This window comes from Sceloporus undulatus, chromosome 6 (assembly GCF_019175285.1).
Source record: "Sceloporus undulatus isolate JIND9_A2432 ecotype Alabama chromosome 6, SceUnd_v1.1, whole genome shotgun sequence".
NCBI classification, from domain to species: Eukaryota; Metazoa; Chordata; class Lepidosauria; order Squamata; family Phrynosomatidae; genus Sceloporus; species Sceloporus undulatus.
The window spans coordinates 87,741,552-87,754,731 of NC_056527.1; the positions used below are offsets into that span (position 1 = coordinate 87,741,552).

General features: G+C 40.7%; 1 protein-coding gene across 1 annotated transcript in view; it reads left to right on the plus strand.

Moving 5' to 3' along the window:
- The first annotated feature begins 153 nt into the window (after positions 1–153).
- Positions 154–13,180, plus strand: part of RARA (retinoic acid receptor alpha) — a 938,446-nt gene continuing 925,419 nt past the window's right edge. The window contains exon 1 of the mRNA XM_042476518.1: positions 154–454. The gene's annotated coding sequence lies outside the window, so the exon portion shown is untranslated. The remainder of the gene's footprint in view (positions 455–13,180) is intronic.

Below are 13,180 nucleotides of genomic sequence, written 5' to 3' on the forward strand. Positions count from 1 at the left end.
CTACGCGGGCAAAAAAAGGCACCTCTTTTTGATCCTCCCTGGCCCCACCCTCTGGGCGGCTGGCATTGGCGGAGAAGCGGGAAGTGGGCGTGGCCGAAGCCACCTCTGCCTCCTCCTCCTCCTCCCTCTCAGTCTCAGCTCCAGTGTAAAGTTTCATCCAAGCACATGACTGGCTTTAATGGCTGCTGAGCGCTGGGGCGCGCGCGCTGGCCAGCACAACGTTCCATTCCCCCCTCCCCTCTGGGTTTGGAGCAGCAGCAGCAGCAGCAGGAGGCGCGAGCCATTCTATGTGACTTTGCAAAGCTGGAAGCAGGCAGAACAAGAAGCAAGCAGGCGTCTGTGTATCTGTCTCCGTGCTTTCCTTTGCCTTGAGCCTCCCGTGGACTGTGAGGTTTTTTTTGCATTTCCCAGGAAGCCTACAACTCCCAAGCAAAAGGACCTGTTTCCTAGCCAGGTAAGCCGGATCTTGCTGGGGATCTCTCTCTCTCTCTGTGCCTCTTTTCTCTCTTTGCAAACTTTGGACCCTGTTGTGTTGGGCTTGGGAAGAAGGGGGTGCTGGTGGAGGTTTTTGAACAAGGAGCCTTGGTTGTTTTTAATTTCTTTCCCTGAGCCTTTTAACTTAGAGGAGGGAAAAAGTCTGTCTCCCCCCTTTTTTGGTGGTGTGTCTCTCTGTGTGTGTTTTGTTTTGTTCCTGCTAGGAGTCTAGGATTACATTGCAAAAGCCCAGTTCCTTGCTTTCCCCATTCCTCTCCTCCTCTTCTGCCTCCTACCTTCCTGAGAGGAACACACAACATACAAATAAATGTATACACGTAGATTTTATATACACACATATATAAGAAGAATTCAAAGAGGTAGCCGTGTTAGTCTGTAGTATCAGAGATGGAGAGATCTTGTAGTACTTTTGAGACTCACTGAAAGAAAGAAGTTGGCAGCATGAGCTTTCCTAGACTTAAGTCTACTTCCTCAGATGCATTTGGAAGTAAGCTTTAGTCTAGGAATGCTCATGCTGCCAAATTCTTTCTTTCAGTGAGTCTCAAAGGTGCTACAAGATCTATCTACATATATAAGAAGTTAATAGACATAGATCTTTCTGCATACTATATTCCTCAAATGCATCTGAGGAAGGAGACTGAAGCCTAGGAAAGCTCGTGCTGCCAACTTCTTTCTCTCAGTGAGTCTCAAAGGTGCTACAAGATCTATCTACATCTCTGATACTACAGACTAACACAGCTACCTCTTTCTTTCAGGTAGTCTCAAAGATACATCTACATACATAAGAAGTTAGTAGAAATAGAATAAAGAGTTGAGGCCTCCAGGATAGAAAGGCAGATATGTTTTTTAAAATACACACATTAAACACACACACCTTCCTTCCTTCTTTCCAAAGTTGGGTTTGAATTCGGAGTGGCCTGTCATTCTTTCTCGGCTCTGGTGAGCACCCAACTTGATTCGAAGTGACACCTCAAGTCACCTGTCTTTGCAAAAATTGCACTGAAATCCAAAGAGATCAACTTGAACACAAGTTTATTTCATGGGAAGAAAAGTCTCCCAGTGCAAGTTTCTCTTGGTCTTTGCAGAATTTGGAATTGCAAGAATTTCTTTCTTTTTTTCCTAATTGAATTGAATTTACAAGACTTTATTTCAAGGATGTACTGAGAGGATGTGTGCAAAGTGAGGAAGGGGCTCCTCTTTGGGGAAGGGGGAAAAATTGCAGAGAATGAATGATTTAATCCTAGTTCCAGCTCCCCCTCCAAACCTTCCCCCATCAGGCTTCTTAATAAAACCCAACTGTTGCTTCCAGGCGTCCGGTCCAGCTGTCATCGGGGTCTGTCGCCATCCCCACCGTCTGCTCCAAGGGTTAACCAAGCCAGCTGGACAGGGCTTTGGGTTCCCCCACTTGTCCTACAAAATCCATCCTTCTCCTCTGTGGATCTATCTCCCTCCCCTTAACTTGCTCTCCTCCCCACCTGTTTTGCATTTTCAGTCTCTCTTCCTCCTCACTTTAAGAGGGAGATCTTTTGTGTGCAAAAGATGGTGGGACAATATACCTGGTGGGTAAAGAAGCCCCTCAAAATGTGGGACAGTATACCTTGGGGTCGGAGAAGTCCCTCAAAATTTGGGACAATATACCTTGCGGTCAACTAAGCCCCACAAAATGGGGGACAACATGCCTTGTGGTCAAAGTAGCCCCATAAAATGTGGGACAGTATAACTTGTGGTCAAAGAAGCCCCTCAAAATTTAGGACAACAAAACTTGTTAAAGAAGCCCCTCAACATTTGGGACAGTATAAATTTTGGTAAAGAAGCCCCTCAAAATTTGGTTTTTAAAGGTCCATTCTCACTTTCCACCCCTTCCATCATTAAGTTAAATGATGAATTTTAAATACGCATCATTTTTTTAATATGTGTATGTTATTTGTCATTTTAAATGGATGTGCGTTTTAACTGATGTGTTTTCACTGATGTTATTTATTTGCTCGTTGTTGTTGTTCCCTGCCTCGATTCATTAAGAGAGGCAGGTAAGAATTAAATAAATATTAGTTATTAATAAATTATTATTATTAGTTGCCACATCAAGGCTGTTGTTTCTTAGACATCCTGACACACTGAATTGTCAAGTCCCGCTGAGTTGAATGGGCTCACTTAGGATTTGTCACGCTGTAGGAGCGTGGGTAATGGTTTGAGTGTTGGACTTACACTCTGGAGACCAGGGTTCGATTCCCTGCTTGGCCATGAAACCCAATGGATAACCTTGGGCAAGTCACACTCTCTCAGCTTCTGTGGAAGGCAATGTCAAACTTCCTTTGAACCAATCTTGCCAAGAAAACCCCCATGACAGATTTGCATTAGGGTCCCCATAATTCGGAAATGACTTGAAAGCACACAACAGCCACAACAACAAAGATTGTGCTGTGTAAAATTTTCTCATGCAGGGAAGTTTCTTTTGCCTGAGCACATTTGGATGGCAGGAAACAAAGCAGTCAGAAGGGGGAATCCCCTTTTAAAAATCTATGGACAGTTAATCTCTTTCCAGACCTTGGAATAAAAGGGCCCATGTCTTTTCAGTGCCACATGTGTGGGTGTGGTGGGAGATTCTGGTACTTGCCCCTGGACAATTCTTACTTTGTGCATTGTTTGTAGTAATCTTTTCTGTTTCATCACTTTGGTGAGCTTTTGTGATTTCCCTTCCCTCCCAGACCCCCCCAAAAATCAAAATAGTGTTGAAATGCCACTGGTTATGCCAGCTCCTTCAGCAAGGATTGCAGTATCTGTCCTTTGCAGGGAATCTCGGAGTCAAAATAAAAGACAGAGCCAGCGGCTGGCCGTCTTGCCAAGATGCCAGCGGTTGGTCGACCCGTGGGTGGAAAAACAAGACCGTGGCTTTTCTTTCAAGAGGACGTTTCCAACTTGGTCTGTGTTTTTGCAGCGTCTGAGAAGTCTTGTGGGTGTGAAATTGGAGCTCTCTTGCATTTTGTGTCGGTGTGTGCGTGCGCTCACAACTTGCATAGCTGGGATATCCAGTCCTCTCATGCTGTTGGACTTGGCAAAAGGTTCGGCTAGTAATTTTTGTGCATGTCTGGAGCGGATGCCCAGTAGGGTGCACACTGGCCCAGAGCTTGCGAGGTAATTGTGGAAATGGGCATGAAAAAATCGCTGCCCAGTGCAGTGCTGGTGCTTTTCACTTGAGGTGGTCAGTGGCAGCATGGAAGCCTGTGGCTGCTCTCTCTCTCTCTCTCTCTCTCTCTCTATATATATATATATATATATATATGAGAGAGAGAGAGAGAGTCAACGTTATTTTTATTTTTTAGTCCAAGCATCCATAGTGTGGTTGGGTGCTTAGCGGTCATTGATGAAAAGGTAAATCCTTAGTAAGGAATCAGTCACCCCTTCCTTGAGAGGAATTGTCAGCTGGTGTAATTTCAGACATAAGTGAGGAGAGGGAATATCTTGTGTGATGTTTGCACTTATGTGTTTCTTTTATTTCTTTTTCTTATTTTCTTATGTTTTTGGAATTTTGTTGTTTTTTAAAAGTCGTCTTATTAAACTTAAACACAAGCATATTCTTATATAATTGAAACAAACACATAGAAACAATTACAATACAATTAAATTACTAAACTAAAACTAACAATTACTACTGACGTCCGCTGCCTGATGGATATATACCACTGTTAGCTATTTTCCCAATTATATAATATTATATTTGTGCTTCCACAATGTACAAACTCTGTTTATTCAACAAAACCTTTAATTGATTCGTATGCCCAGTGTAACTGTAAATAAGTAAAAAACCATTTTCAATCCTTTATTAAGTTACTCAAAATTTTCTGAGTTTGTTCATATCTGCAAGTTCGATCATCTTTGTCAGCCAATCTCCTCATGTAAGAAAAGTATATTTGATCATATATTATTCTTGCTGCTGTCACCAAATACTGTAAAATGCTTCCATGTTTCTTCTCAGTTTGATTGCCCATTGTTCCAAGCAAAAATGTCTCTGGTTTTAAATGCATCTTTACTTAAAAATCTCTTCCAACATAAGAAGAAACTGAGTCCAATATGTCTTTGCTTCATCACAGGTCCACCATGTATATAAAAACGTCCCTATCTTCTGATTATATTTCCAACATTAATTTGAGCTATTCTCATACTGCAATTTTTGATAACATATCGGGTGTTAAATGCCATTTTGTACATTAAAAATCCCTTAAGTCATAACTCAATGTAAATTTTACTCTCTTTGTCCACATCTTTCCCCATTGCTGCATCTAAACTGGGGAGCCAATATTTTTGCCCATTTAACCATACTTTCTTTTATCTGTTCCTCTTCTGTTTCAAATCTCAACAGCAATTTATACATCTTAGCAATTAAGTGTTCCTAAATACACAATTGAATTTCAAAGTAGGTAGTCTTGGAGCTTTGTCCAGCTTGGTCATCAACTTTAAGACATTCTTCGCTGTAGAGAAGTCCCAAATTCAGGGAAAGTGATATTCCCTTTTCTTCCCATGCTTCATGATTGCTTTGTTATGCTCTTGATGATGATGATGATGATGGTGTTGTGTGCCTTCAAGTCATTTACACCATAAAGCTACTCTTATCACAGGGTTTTCTTTGTTAGATTTGTTGGCGGAGGGTTGCCTTTACTTTCCTCTGGGGCTGAGAGAGTGTAACTTGCCAAAGGGCACCCAGTCATTTTCCATGGCCAAGCAGGGATTCGAACCTTTGTCTCTCAGAATTGTAGTCCAGCATTCAAACCGTTACATCATGCTGGCTGTCAATAAAAGTACTTGCAGTTTATGTAGTATTGAGAATATTTAAGGTGCTTCAAGTACATTACTTCAATATTGTACTCATGCTGCAGATGGGAGTCTGGCACAAAAGTGACATTAAATTACTGTACATGAGTTCATGGCTGAGGTGGAATTCGTTCTGTTCTTGATCATTTAGTTATATTTGCTCTATTATGTTTAATAGTACTTCAAACTAGCCTCTCAGTCCTTCTCTGACAGTTTGATAGACCATAGAACAGTTTAAGTTGGTAGTACTTTTTAATCTTGTGTGGGTATATTAAGGTAAAGGTTTTGAGTTGAATAGACATCTGTCCTAAACAGAAACACATTTCAGTGTTACTAATTTATGTTTTCAGTATTCATATCTTTGTTTAAACTGAAAGTGTGAAAAAGGTTTACAGTAAAATAAGAGCTGAATGGTGTAGTACCTATCCTAAGAAAAACTTCAGGGCCATTTATTGGCCTTATATGACCTTCTGTCTACAAATCAAGTACAGTATCTGTGTTTGGCAAGCTTGAATATACAAGACTGTAGCTTCCAGCTGAGAAGCAAGTGCCTTTCAAATCATTGGGGCTTACTTCCTTTTAATCCTGTCTAAGGTTGTCAAAGAAACTATCTTCTTCTTTATTGTGACCTTGCAGGATCCAGTTGAGTTAAATGCTCTTAATTATGCTATTGGTGTTCTTTGTTTGTACCTGGTAAGAACAGGCAGATAACATGGAGACTTTAAAAAATGACATTATAAAAATGAGTTTACAGGATCAGGTTAAAGATCTGCCTCTCAGATTGATGGCCTGCAGGATGCTCTTGAGGAGCCCTGCAAGAGGACAAAGAGAGGCCATACCTGTTTGTCCCCTAGGTCTATTGACTGGTAGTGTAGTACCACTGAATTTGTACATTTTACATTTTTAATTTGTATTACGTTGCCATTATCAGTAATTGTGGGATCACTGAATGTGGTATTGTGTGGAACAAAGATCATGGGATTATGCTGAACAGCAAGAGTTATGTGAGACCCACAAGAGTACTCATACCCTGCAGAAACACAGGCCAAGTTGGTAAATGCCCGAATGAAATCCTAGCAGCTACACAGAGATTGACTTCCATTAATTTATCCAATAGCCCCGCCTTGCTTTTCAAAAGCTACTGATCTTTATATCTTATGGCAATGAATTCTGAAAGTGGATTATATGTTGTGTGAAGAAATACTTTCAATTGTTTGACTCCTGTTTGCAGAAATTTTTTGGAGGGCAGGTCCCTAATCTGCAAGTGGATTATATGTTTGAAGAAATAACTCCAATTGTTTGAAGAGGGCAGGTTCCCCCAAAATGAAAATCTCTCCAAATATCAGAGCCCAAGAGTCTTCTAGATAGGAGGTAGATATAAATCTCTTCTTTCTGATTTAGATAGAATGATTTACCCAAGGACTGTAGATTGATCTACTCCAAGCTAAAACAGTTGTGTAATTTTCCAAGATCCGGGTTTGTGAGATGAGGTAGTCTTTAAAATAGTGATATAGTACCTGGGACCTTGTACATGAAAATCAGCAAGCAATACCTTCTGGTGGCTTGATACTGTAGTTCTAAGCCTGGAATTTTGAATCATATGGAATGTTTCATAACAGACTTGCTTATAGGTCTGTGATTTGCATTTTCTTTCAAACGTTTTGATTTTTCTAGAAGTAAACCAGAGGAATATACAGTGAGATGCCTCCAAAAACTTACAATATCTATGGTAGAATATTATGTATTAAGATATTAATCTTACTTCTAATACTTAAGTGGTATCCCAACAATCCGAATCCAGAGATATTTCAAGAGGGCCACATAGCTTTATTCTACCTGCAGTGACTGCCTTGGATAGACATCATATAATTTTAACCAGAAAAACTGCCTCTTGCCCAAAGAACCTTAAAGATAGGAATAGTAGGGCAGTAGAATGGCTTGATTTGACAGACTGGATAGTAGTTTTCATTCCACATTTTCTCTGTCTCTTTACATATGTTTGTATTATAATCCCTAGTGCCTCTTCCTTTCCTGAACTCATCTTGGATAGCTGGCATTTATCGTTTCTCTACATGGAAACGCCTCCTGAGATTTGAGCACTTCACTCTTGCTTGCGTTGGAGATTCTGTATTTACTGCAGTCCCTGGTGTCCCCTTCTTGGGGATTGGAATGGATTTTGAGCATTTTCCAATCTTGTGAGCCATCATTTTCTTCTCTCCTATATTTGTTGACAGATTTTATTTAGAATCATACCTGCGCCTTTCGTTTGTGCCCATTTTCTGGAATGGCTTTCCCAGTAGTTTTTGTCTAGCATTATGGGGACAGAAAGATGCCCTGCTCCTGTTTACACGTAATCTTGTGAAGTGTTTTCTTGCCAGTTGCCATAGCTGTGATTCTGGATTGCTGCAGCAGGTGTAGTACAGCAAGTGGACTTTTGACATTCTGACATCATACAGGATTTACTTTTTTAAAGTCCCCAGACTGCAGTCTGAATATGTTCAGCAATGTGAGATAGCAGCTAAGAAAGGCATACAATTCTAGGCTGCATCATAGAGTGTAGTGTCTGATCAACCAAATGGTGAAAGTTCAGTTCTATGAGAGAAAGTTTATAGAGCTGTGGTTAGGTTGGGGAAGGAAGTTAAAAAGTGACATCATAGTCCTGTTTTTTTAAATATTGGAGGGGAATCATATTAAGGATTGGAGCCAAGTTTGTTTTCTGCTGCTCCAAGAATAGGACCCCGAGCATGGATTCAAACTACAGAAAGAGAGATTTCCACCTCACATTAGGAGGAACTTCCCGACAGTAAGAGCTTTTCAGCCATGGAAAAAGGGTGCCTCAGAGAGTGTAGAGTTGCTTCTTTAAACAGAGGTGGATATGGGTGGGTTAGTTTGATTCTGAGTTCCTGCATGGCAGGGGGTCGGACTGGATGGCCCTTGTGGTCTCTTTCAATTCTGTGATTCTATGATTCTTTGATTCTGTAGCAAGGTACCCTAAAGCAATCAGATCCTGTCAGATCTTGAAATCTAAGCAGGGTCAGCTCTGTCTAGTACTTGGATGGGAGATAGCCAATGAATATCAGGTAGTTCAGGCTATATTTCAGAGAATGGAACTAGTAAAACTATCTCTGAGTGTTCCTTGCCTAAGAAAAGTATGAGATTCATGGGTTTGCTATTATTTGACAGGCAACCTGAGGGGACATACATCCACATAACAGGATAATATATATATATTGAACTGCTTAATTTTTACCTTCTCCTTCACAAGGATGGCAAAAAGGATGTAGGTGAAGGGAGGCTTTTTTTTGCTTTCTTCTTTCAATGTATTTTTAAGGATTTTATTTCTTTCTTGTGATGTAACCAGGGCTGAAATTTGTAGTCCCCATTCAGGGAAAGAAAAAGACTGCATCCAGGTTGCAGCACCCATGGGTAAAGTGTGTGTAATATGAATTATTTTCCAGGCAGGAAGAGAAATGTATTAACTTGTGGATGAAGTTGCTGGAAACAGCTTTTCTCTACTATTTTTCCATGCAAGTTGCACTTATTTAATCATGACTTAAAAAAAGAAAAGAAGCCTCCTGTTCCTTAAAGGAGCTGTTTTTATCCTTATAGCCTGACTGTGCAAGGTAGGTTATGCCAGAAGGCATTGGCTCTCTCCCTCCATTGAAGGCTGTAATTGTGTTAAGATCTCAACCTTGATTTCCTGTCTCCCAGGTGAATGATACTCTGGTGTCTGCTATCAAGAACAATCTGCCAATAATAATAATAATATTAATAATAATAATTCCACTTTCCCCCCAAAGTGGAAAACAAAGCGGCTTGCAAATTCAAAGAACAATACAATTAAAAACATACAAGAAATTAAAAACATACATAAAAATAAACTTAAACTATTATAGTATATTGAACTTGTTAAAACACCAAACAAGACTTTGAAAAAGATTTAAGACCTGAAAACGATGAAAAAATGTTTAAAAACAATAAGGGGATTTGAATTAGAAGATTAATGTGGTTTGGACTGAGTTAAAGGAAGTGATACAAGGCAAGCATGAAATGAAGCGGTGAAAGGAAACTATACAGCAAGGCTGAAAACAAACAGTGTAATTACCTAAGGAGTTTCATGCAAGCTGCTATATTGAGGACTATATTGTATTTAATATACAGTATTGTATTTAATATACAGTGGTCACTTGGTGTTTATTGGGGTTGGTTCCATATCAAAATCCATAGACGCTCATGTCCCATTATATACGATGGCATAGTAAATGTCTAGTAATGGTTAACAGTTCTACCCTTCTTGTTGGTGTCTTCCAGATGTTTTTTGGATTATAGTTCCCATCGTTTCTATGGGAAGTTGGGCGTTGTAGTCCAGAGCAATTAGAAGACATTAGGTTGAGAAAGGTTGCTGGAGTGAATCCCAGCATATGTTGCCTTATGTTTATGTGTGTGTGTATGCATTTGCAGTGTGAGAATGGTCATGGCATTACATTGCATGCTATTTTGATCACATAGGGGTGCATTGGAAAGGTGTTCCTTACTGCGGCTTACCTCTGTGTATATTTCAATCCAGAACTACAGGGATGTGGCTATTACTGCAATAATTACAGTTTTTTAAAACAAGACGTGCTGATCTCTGCACAGAAATGTCGACCTGTGTGTACCATGGGAATCACTATTCCACTTTTAGGAATCTGACCCTTCCTAGTGGTGTCTTCCCAGTTCTGCATGTTTGGGCAAAAATCCCGATTGATCCCTGTCGGTTTTCTTAGCATGGGCTTTGTTTCAGAGACAGCCCTTGGTGCTGTTGGGCTGATCTTCCCATGGGCAATTGGTAATTGGTTGCTGTGTGAACAGAACACTGGACTTAGATAAGCCTTTCCTCTGAACCTGTAGAACTCTTGGGTTACATCTCTTGGAGAGTCTTTTGCTATGCTCTTGTCTATTTGCAGATTAGAAAGTTATCCCATGTTGTCTCATCTGAAGACGCATCCATTGAGGCTAAGAAAGAAACAGCAAGGCAGGAGGATTGATGGGAGGGCAAACTATGGGGTTGTTTTTTTTGAAGAAGGGTTGGTAATGAGATTTTAAAAAATAAATTACATGCCTATCTAGGTGGCTGGTTTGGGCAGGAGGATTGGTTCTTTTGAGAATCAGGAAGGTGCAGAAAGCATCAATTCCCATGTCATACCACCATGGCTTTAAAATACTTGCTGAAGCTTCCTCATGTGTTTTCTCATGTGTTTTCTCATGTGAAGCTGTCAATACGAAGGAAGGTTTTTTTTTTTTAGAACAAAATGTGGTGTTCCAGCCATGAGAGATCCCCCTCCCTCAGGATTTGCTTGGTGTCAGCATTGCTATTCTTTAGGGGCCAGACAAACCTCTTTCTTTAATCCAGGTATTTAGGCATCCCTTCTCAGCTTGGCCTACCTCAGAGGGTTTTGGTGAAGGTAAACTGGGAGGAGATTGCTTTGAGCTAATTGGAGGAATGGTGGGATATAACTGCAATAAATAAATCCTGTTAAATTGTTTTAAAATATTACCCGCTTTTGGTTGATGTGCTTTATTATATTGGTTATGTTATGCTCTGTGAAGCATGTAGTATAAATATTTTAACTTAATAAATAGAAAGTCACTGGTCTGAGCTGCAAACCTCTAACAGCATCTGAGGCTTAGTTCTCACTGAAGCAGAAAGCCTTTGTCTAGGTTACCTATCCAGAGGTAGCCATGTTGGCCATGTAGCGAAGTACAGTAACATCCACTGAGTCTCCAAAAGAATGATGCCTTTATTTGGCTAACTGAAATTCACAAAATACATGTTGCAAGCTTTTGAAGCTCCACTTCATTAGGCAAAGACATTAAAACAAGTGACTTCCTTCTGTTCCTTGAGTTAAAAATCATGAAGAAGTCAATGGAGCTTCAAAAGCTTGCAAGATGTATTTTGTGCTTTGCTGAAAAACCAGTGGAGCTTTGAAAGCTTGCAACATACATTTTGTGCATTTTGGTTATTCCAATAAAGGTATCAGTGTTTTGTGGATTTTGGATATTATTATATTTGTCTAGGTTCTTCTGCTTCATGTGGAAGGGTCCCCACATGATGGGATACTCTTGGTGATAAGTGTTGTGTTCTCCTGCACATAGAAAAGTAAGTTGCCAGAGAGTTGCTTGGCTTCAACCCTTCTGTGAGGTTGGCAAAGTGTGGGAGATTCTGGGGATGGGCACAAAGCACTTACAGCCCTCCATCCAGTCCACCTTGCCTTGGATTGACTTCACCTGTGTGTGGCACATGGCCTGACCTGCATCCACTAAACTAGTCTCCTTTCCTCAGTGTCAGTGGTAGGCATTGCCCCATTGCTAGTGTTGAAGGCAGGGTCAGCTCCTACTTCAGTTTGCTTCTATTGTGGAAATGTGGAGGATACCTTTTCCTTTTCCTCAGGCAGCATAATATACTAGTCTCCTCCTTCTCACTGTCATGCTAAAATGTCTGTGGAAGCATGTGTGTGAGATAATGGGTCAGATCCCTGAGGGGGTTTAACTACAGATAACTACATTCTACATTCTCCAGCTCACACAATGTAAAAGACTGAGAACCTTGCAAACCGAAACATCATGACATTGGTTCTCCTCAAGGTGGATTTTGGCAGTTTTAAATAGTAAGAAGGTATCAAAATGCTATTTATATATTCAGTGAAACTCCTGTTTCTCCATGCATGGGGAGCTGTCCATTCCCACAAGCAGTGAACCTTTGAGCCAGCAGATTCTGTGGTTTCTCAGCACATGGGCCGCTGTGGTTGCCAATCTGAGTTCTGTGTACTGCTGGGTCATGTGCTGTATTACTGGTGTGAAAGTGAGTGTGACAATGGGTTCATTGCAGGCAATTCCAGGGTAACAAGGACCCAGTGAAAAGTCCAACACAATGCCTTGGTTTACTCATAACAGCAAGCCAAGTTGTGCTTTGTTGTATTACTGGCTTCTTCTTGTGTTCAAAACTATCCCATTAAATAAGCCATGGTTTGTTTGTCAGCCTCAAACTGGGGTGTAAACCCACATTTTGCTGTTGGTTTAGCAACTCTGGCTTGTCCCTGGTTTCTTTTCCAAGTTGCCTACCCTGAAACAGGATGTGATGTAAAGAATGTGAGAGAATAACAGATTAGAAAAGGGGAAAATAAACTGATTTGTTTGTTAATCTATGGGGACGATTCATGGCACAGCAAGCCATGACTAAAAGACATAGCTAGATTCGTCTTAAAAATCAGTATGCAAAGGGATCTTGCTGCCAGATTCCTTTATAATTTTTTTATTTGTGAAAGGTACAAAGAAAGACGGAAGCTTTTTTGTAGCCTTTATTTGCGTTTAATCTCTGGCAACATTGTGGGCAATTTATGCTATTCCCATTTTATAGACGAAGTGACTGAGAGGCATGCAGAGGAGTGAATTGTTCAAGGTTGCAGACTGAATGTTCAGCAGGGGTGACCTAGCCAGGTCTTCCAGATCCTGAAGCAGCACGCTTGATTTTATTGGTGCGGATGGCTAAGGAATGCTGATCTGAGTCTGTCTTGAGTGCTTTGATGAAATGCAGCATCTGACCTTCATTCTTTTGTCTTTTTGTCTGCCTTGGTTTGGTGCCTGAAGTGGGTGAGGGATTCCCTCTTCTACTTATCTTCTTACTGCACCAAGCTGCCCGTAAATCAGCTGAGCTGGTCCTTCTTCTGCTTGACTTATTGCCAGGTTGTTCGCGTTATTACCAACAATTCTGTTGATGGCCAGTGTTCATAATCTAATTCTCTTTTTTCTACACGAGTTCCATACTTATCCGCATTACTAGTCATTCACATCTTACACACACACACACACACACACACACACACACACACACACACACACA